Here is a 7,768-nt window from a genome sequence, read left to right on the forward strand (position 1 = left end):
GCCTTGATCTGAGGGCGATATCATCCCCAGAGCAAACATCAGCTCCTCACCAGGGCCCAATAGGAAGACAGACAGGGCAAGGAGGCCTAGGTCTTTAACTACTGTACCACTGTTGGGAGGAAAAAAACATCTTAGTGACCACAGAAAGAGCAAAATGGTTGTGGGAGGGTAAGGTCCTACAACACAGGTTGCAAGTAGGACTTAAAGGGATAATTCACTTAAAAAAAGAAGGTTATTTAACTTATTTTATGATCCACTCAGGCTTTTGTGAACACCCAAAATAGTTTTTAAGTTGCTCGATTCAGTATTTAGATATTTGATATTCATTTTATCAGACATGCCCCCTTCCTATACAAACCCATTGTAACTTCAAACTCCATTTAAACCATGTTAGATTCATCAAAGACACACGTCCTTGGTCCTGGTGACTCATACTGCCCTCCTAATACCTGAGGGGGCCGTGTTTTTTTTATTACTTTTTTCATTTATTTTATTTACATTTTTTGTTGTATTAAAATTTTTCATTTTCCATTTTTTTTTTTTTTTAAATGAATGAAAACAGTAATTGAAAAAACACGGCCCCCTCACGTATTAGGAGGGCAGTATGAGTCACAAGCTTATCAAAGAGCTGGAGAGACAGGGAGACTCCTGTTACTGAACAAACACCTGACCCTATAGCAATGATTACTATCACATTATAATGCTTTAACATTTAAACAAAAAAACTTTTGTTTGAACCCAAAAATATCACCTTTACTATAAAACCAAGATATAACAGCCTGATTTACCGTCTGCTCGAGGAGGTCTTTCTTAGTTAGCAAATAAACGTACAACCGTGGCGTGGATGACAAAATATAAGTGGTGAAACCGTATCTGAGCAACAAGACACCATCATGCATTTTATTACTTCCTGCGTTATGTCGACAAAAAAACATGTACGTCATCTGAAACAATACCAAAGCACAATTACAGATAAAATATAATGGCGAACAACTGAGCAAGTATAGCCAAAGGATACGCAAAGACCGCACTCACGGAATACAGCAGCAGCAGTCACAGAAACAAACTCATTTGAACCCATCTGGCCTTTGTCAGAACCCATTCGGTAAAAAAAAAAAACATTATTTTTCCTCGGGGGGTACCACCTACCTTTTTGTGTAGACAGGAACTCGTTTTGTCTCCTCCCCTTTCTTAGTCCACTTCCTCCAGGGTGGTGCTTCTGTGTTTATTCCTACTAACAACAACAATACATGTTTAGGGACAGATTGAGCTGTTACAGAATCTGTATTGTGAGATTAAAGGTGTAGTGAAATGAAAAATATGTTTTTCACACTTTTAGAGCATATCCGTGGTCATCATATGGGCATACCTAACAATAGATGCCAAAAAAAAATGAAAAAAAAACATTTTTGTGTATTTTTACATCTAAAGTCCCTAAAAAGCCAATCTTAATTACTTCCTGTAAACGAAAACGTGCTGCGTGATGACATAACGCAGCCTTCATGAAAATAAATGAATCTTGATTACATGCACCTGTTTGATTCCCATAGCTGCACGTTCTTCAAACACAGCTGATTTTAATTACAGAGATACTCCGTTTTGAATCTCATTGAAGATGAGTGTATTACTCATTTTAAACTTCATCTGCACACTAACATATGTATCTGAAAACATTATAGGTTAGAAATAAGCCAGGTAGTAGCAAACGTGCTTCACTGGCCGTCTCTCTCTCACTTGTAAACAAACACTAGCCCTGCACACGTCTGAAGTCATTGAGATCCAACGTCCCATAGCCTGAAGGGATGAGACCTTCTGATTGGTTTAGAGTCGTTGCGCCGACGTTTCAGGCTGAACCTTCAAAATAAAATGACCGAAAATGTCACTTCAGTGCGTCTGTTATACCACCTACAGAAAGGGTTAGGGTGAAGTAAAATATGAAAAATGATAAATCCGTAAAAAAAAAAAAAAAAAAAATGAAACACAGAAAAGACAACAAAACAATGTTTGAAGTTAGCTACAAAACCACTTTATTGAAAAAGCAGATTATATCATCTACAGTTAAATGATACGTCCCAATTTTTAATACATTAAATAACTTTAGACTTTTTCCATGTTTAGATAAATAGATCTAGTTTCCTTTTTTTTATGAACCATCTAGGTAATCAAAACATTTAACGATACAAAAGTCATGTGACGACAGGTGTCAAAGATGTGCTTATTGGAACTAAAACAGTAAGAGAAGCAGTCTTCTCCTTCATAGTGATTTCCGAAAGAAAATGAAATATAATATAATATATATAAAAAACAAAAAAACCTAGGCTCTTTATATATACAGGGATACTAGCCGTGTGCTATGCCATATAAATTGAAGTAGTAGTTTTAAAAGAGGTGAATTAAGACATCTTAAGAGGGATACAATCTTGCCATAATTGAGCTCTTTTTTTTTCCTGCTTAAAGGGGTAGTTCACCCCAAAACGACTCCATCAATTACAGACCCCAGGAAGTCTTGAATTCATGGAGATTTTTAAGTTTTTGTCGCATTCCTGAGGCAATAATTAGATTGCTCAGAAGGAGACTCAATTGAGTCTCCGCTGGTCATCAAATTATTGTCTCAGGATTGGCTCAAAAACTAAACAATCTCCATGAATTCAAGGCTTAATGGGGTGCGAAATTGACAGAAAATGAGTTATTTTTTTCGGGTGAACTACTCCTTTAACTGACCAAGATGTGGGATTGGTTATAGGAGTCACATTGTGCTATTACAGACTGGTGTTCAGTTCAAACGTCCTCAAGTACAACACACATTCCTTGACGAGAAGAAGAAACCTTGTACGGTTTGCTGAGGTTAAATATGTCACACATCAAGGGGAAACAAATGTCTCAATAAAAACATGTAGGCATTCATTTTCCTTTAGCTTTTCCAAATATACAGCTGGCTGGGTGGTGGGATTTGCCAAACACACACTAATATTACATTCGGGGGGGGGAAATAAAAAATAAAAATCTCTACATCAGAGCTTTGTCAGAAAGCACGTTATGCCTGTGTTGGCCCTTTAATCTCTATTTCAGCCCCATTTTCTAACAGATCAGTAGTATTTCATGAGGACACGTGTGTGTGTGTGTGTGTGTGTGTGTGTGTGTGTGAGTGTGTGTGCTGTGAACCAGAGACTTGAGTCAAATAGTATCTGAACATAATCTGTGGTGTTTATTTTAATCTGTTTGGCGTACCAGATGGGTGATAGGTCTGGCACATATAGGACTGTACGAGAAGTATCCAGTATTCAATAGGAACACCAGGTCGAAAGTGGCCCAAAACCGTGGGACCAATTGGCTGCATGATTGCCAATATCAATGTCGTCAAAACGGTGACGACATTACAAATAATGGCAGATACAGTATTATCGTTACTGTCGTACAGAAACCTCTTATCTCCATATTGTAACCTTTTGTGTTCTTTCGTAAATTAACTCCCTACAACTTGATCATACTACGGTGTCACACAAAAGCATCAAAAGCGGCGCAAATCGGCGTGTTTTGAGCTTGTAGATCTGCTACTTTTGCTATTTTTGAAGTTGAATTCTGAATAGTAACAGTTTTGGACATGGTTTCCACCCGACAGAGACGAAATCAGTCCGGCTCTATAACTAGAGGTTTGAACCACCATGAATTTAGTTCATCTTTCTGATGCACTATCTCAATTCCCCAAATGCACTCAAACTCAAACTCCCATCTGGTGCGGCATGTGCAGCTTAGAACAAAACAATGCAATTAGTTTGTTTGTTAGCGAACACTATTTGATGCAGGTCTGCAAGAGCAAGTACTCACTGTCATCATCTGTGTGTGTGTGTGTGTGTGTGTGTGTGTGTGTTGCTGGATGCTGTGTTGATGCCCTAAGCTGCCCTGGTCTTTCAGTGAGTTGCATGTGCCATGGCCCTGCCATTGGCACGCACCCAAGCACACACACAAACACACACACACACACACACACACCCACACCCACACACACACTCATGAATACAGACAGTCAGATAGACAAGCACGCACTTCTTTGCTACCAATTCACAACGTTTAAAGTTAAAACTTCAGAGTGGGATTTGCAACACCGAAACAATTCCAAGTGTACACAGTAGTCTAAGTCGCCGACTTGCAGAAAATTACCCTCGACTGACTTTCAAATCTCGTCTCGTAGCTGTCCATCAGGCAATATACTGTACTATCTCATGTAGCACACTCCACTCATCTTCTTCTTAGTGTGCATCGAATCTATCTTTAACTCTGGTCTGTTTATAGTATGTAATTATTCAAACACACACACACACACACACACACACACACACAATGAGACAACCAGCGATAGAAGTGTAGGGGGCCTTCCTGGAGACAAGGGTGGGACCAGCAACTCCGAGTTTTCAGGGACCTCCTCCCAAAAAGCACAAGCACAACCCATAATGTTGGACAAGGATACGACACACAAACAAAAGCTGTCTTTAAGGCATATGAGGAGAACGAACGGCGGCTCTTTACGACCGCGCACTGTTACTCTCAGTGCTCGCTGGGGCTGGGCGACTAAGCTGGGGCTGGGCGATATGGGCAAAAATCTAATATCACTACATCTGTGACCAAATACATCGATATCGATATTGGGATAATAATGTCGTATTGTGATGATAATCTCAATTAAAAAAATGTAAATGCCTCGTGATGCAACGCATTGTGAGCTGGAAGGAACGGCTGTTTTCATACATTTTCAGTTACTGCATTGTCTATTTATCGCTTCAAATGTTTTCGAAAACATTCCCAACAGCAGCGTTTAGCTGTAAATGACATTGTGTGTTTGTTGACATAGCTGCCATGTTGGATACGGCACAAAATCAAGTAACAAGATTGATATGAGCCAATGGCGCTCCGAGTCTTTGATTAGACAGCGGCTAGGCTGCCCTAGCGTGTCTGATATCTGGTCTAGAGGGGGCGGGTTCAAAATCTCTGGAGAAAAATTCAGTGAGATCCCATTGGTTCACCATTCTGTCCGTCAGCCCCCGCCCCGCCCCATGCCCCTCCTCCTCCCCCAATGTGCAGCATTGAGAGCCCTGACGTCACAACATTTGGAGCGACGCCCACTGCACTCTGGTTGGTTGGGGAAATGAAACACTTCCTATTCCAGGAACGTCAACAGGCTGGTCCAGGCTCTTATTTTTGAGCCAAATCGAGGCTAGACAGCGGCCTGTTATTGACTGCAGCGGTCGTTATTCAAAAATAAATAACGCGCCACTAAATTCAGTGATTGACCAATCAGAATCGAGCATTCAACCAAGCCGTGTAATGTGATATAAAATAATATAGATATATCGCCCAGCCATAGACTAATAAACCAGTGTCTGTAAAACACACCAAGAACCAGCGTCCCAAACAGACCTTTTGTCAGATAATTAACGTCGGCAAAAAAGAAAGAAAAAAAAATCACCCTTCAGTGTTTGGTTTTCACTCGCTTGGAAGCTGTCTGTCATATTAGGACGATTGAGGCAATGTCAGGTTAAGAGGTCATCGTCCACAGAAATGTTTACTCAATTCAGCGTCAAATACATCAGTGATTCTCAACGTTTTTCATTCCAAGGACCTCCAGGCCACGTTCCCGGTTCCCCCCCCACCTCATTTGAATCGATTTCGTTTTTTATCCCTGGGACCCCCCAATTTTTTTTACACAGCAAAATCCTCAGTGCTTATTCAACTCTTGAGAGTGTGCAAAATGGAACCAAAATGGACCCGCTCACGGCACGGGTCCATTTTGCACACTCTCAAGAGTTACAGACCCGTAAAAGGGGAGAGAGACAGCATGGTGTTCAGAAACAGTGAAATACATCAGTGTGATTCCGGAACTTTCTGGTTTTACTCTTTTTGTTTCCTGTGACACAAACCCAAAACACAACCTAGTAGTAGCAGTAGTAGTAGTAGTAGTCCGTGTTGGTTGAAAAACTAGCTGAGATTCTGTATACAGTACTATATTTCCCTCAGGTGTGTGTGGCCCCCAAAAGGCCTGTGGATCTGATGTCTGACACAGTTATGAGCACAAGGAGAGGGAAATCATCGCTGTCGGGGAGAAAACCTTGCGTGTCCACTTTTCCAGGAAATGGGGGAAAAAAAGAACCTGTGTTCTAATGGATACAATGTAGTTATTAATGAATCACGTATCGGTTCAATATTTATGAAAAAGCACGGCCACACTTTTAACATTCAAACATTGATCGGCTATTTTCCAAGTAGGGCGTTGATTTACGAAAAATACTTTTTAATATGGCGATACAAGGTTTATGCCCGACAGCGACGAAATGACACTGTACATCACACCACCAACAAGCTTCCATGGGGCCTCTGGTTATTATTACAGTATGTGTTGCCTATTTACTGTAAGAATAATGTAACAACAAGAAGAACAACAACAACAGAAGAAACTACGTCTAAAGGTCGTATGTGGAAACCATCTGCAAAATATATATTCATATATAAAAAGACAATCTATGTGCATCTAAGGTTTTTTTTTTTTTGTTCTTCTCCTTTTCTTTCCTCTTGTAGTAATAGTCATTAATTAAGACACTGCTTGTGAATGTCTGGAGGTCATGTCTAGACGACCAGGTTGGAATGTCTGTGGAGGTGGGTTGGGGGCACCGCTCCGGGGGGGGGCCTGCGATGCGTTTAGTTGTGTACCAGCAGCCTGATCGCCAGAGAATTAGTATACATTGCACGGATTTGTGCACGTCATTCCGTGCATAGTCGCCTAGAAACCCCCAAATTCCGTACATATGTACGGGGAGTCCCACGGTGGGCGTAACCAGTCGCAACCCGGAAAAACCAGGAAGTAGAGCAGTCCCCACAACAAAATTTACGATTCTGTGCCTATCGGTACGTAACTCAAACGGCGCTGAGTAGGCTCAAGGGAATGTCGCAATGTTCAGGACGGCAACTCGCTCGCTTTAGCTCGCTCGGTGGTCCTTCACACGGCGACAATTCCCTTGAGACTGCGCGCCTCCGAAATGGTTTAGTCAAAATGGGGGAGATGCGAGGCGGCTATGCACGGAATTTGTGGTTTTCCAGTAGTCTATGCACGGATTTTGAGAAACGTTGAAAAACGTTCAATGAGAACGTTTCCTCTGGCGATCGGGTTGGTACCAGAGTGGCAAGGGGTGGGAGGAGGGTTAACCACATGGAACTCCCTATTCTGGGCATAATAGGCAAACATTCGGTGAGAATAGGCGAGCCTCCAGCAAAAAAAAATAGCAGATCGACCAGATCGCGACACGCAGGTATTTGACGCGTTGTGAGCTTTTAGATCGGCCGTTTTCTGCAAAGAGATTTGGCGTAGAGAGGGAGGGGGGGGGGGTAAAAAAGGAGGGGACCAAGTACAGACCCCTGGGGCTGGGGGGGTGGGGGGTTTAAGAGTGGTTAAATGTCTCTCAGAGTCCCCACGGTGTCATGCCGGATGCCTGGTGCCTCTTACACACCTGATATTAACGTGTGCTGGGTGATCACATTGTACCCGGATAGAGCTACTGCAAATCATTTAAAAAATGATGTACGTTAGAAGCTTTGAACATCCATTCGCCCCCCAAACCATTTCCAGGTGTGGTCAGAAACTTAATTTTGACCACATTATCAACAAAGGAAAAAATGTAAATGCGCCACGTAGAACACATTCACATACAGATGTAACTAGGAAGTGCACACAGGGCAGGCTGTTTCCGATTGTAGAGTTAATTTATCCAAAAATAAATGTCAT

The 7,768-nt window shown here is 41.7% G+C and overlaps 1 protein-coding gene across 1 annotated transcript in view; it reads right to left on the bottom strand.

Annotated features, from left to right (window-relative positions):
- Nucleotides 1-7,423: 7,423 nt before the first annotated feature.
- Nucleotides 7,424-7,768, bottom strand: part of wtip (WT1 interacting protein) — a 62,265-nt gene continuing 61,920 nt past the window's right edge. Inside the window, exon 8 of the mRNA XM_084075525.1 lies at nucleotides 7,424-7,768. This exon is cut by the window's right edge and continues 1,254 nt beyond it. The gene's annotated coding sequence lies outside the window, so the exon portion shown is untranslated.

Source organism: Gymnoscopelus microlampas (assembly GCF_963454915.1).
Source record: "Gymnoscopelus microlampas genome assembly, chromosome: 1".
Lineage (NCBI taxonomy): Eukaryota > Metazoa > Chordata > Actinopteri > Myctophiformes > Myctophidae > Gymnoscopelus > Gymnoscopelus microlampas.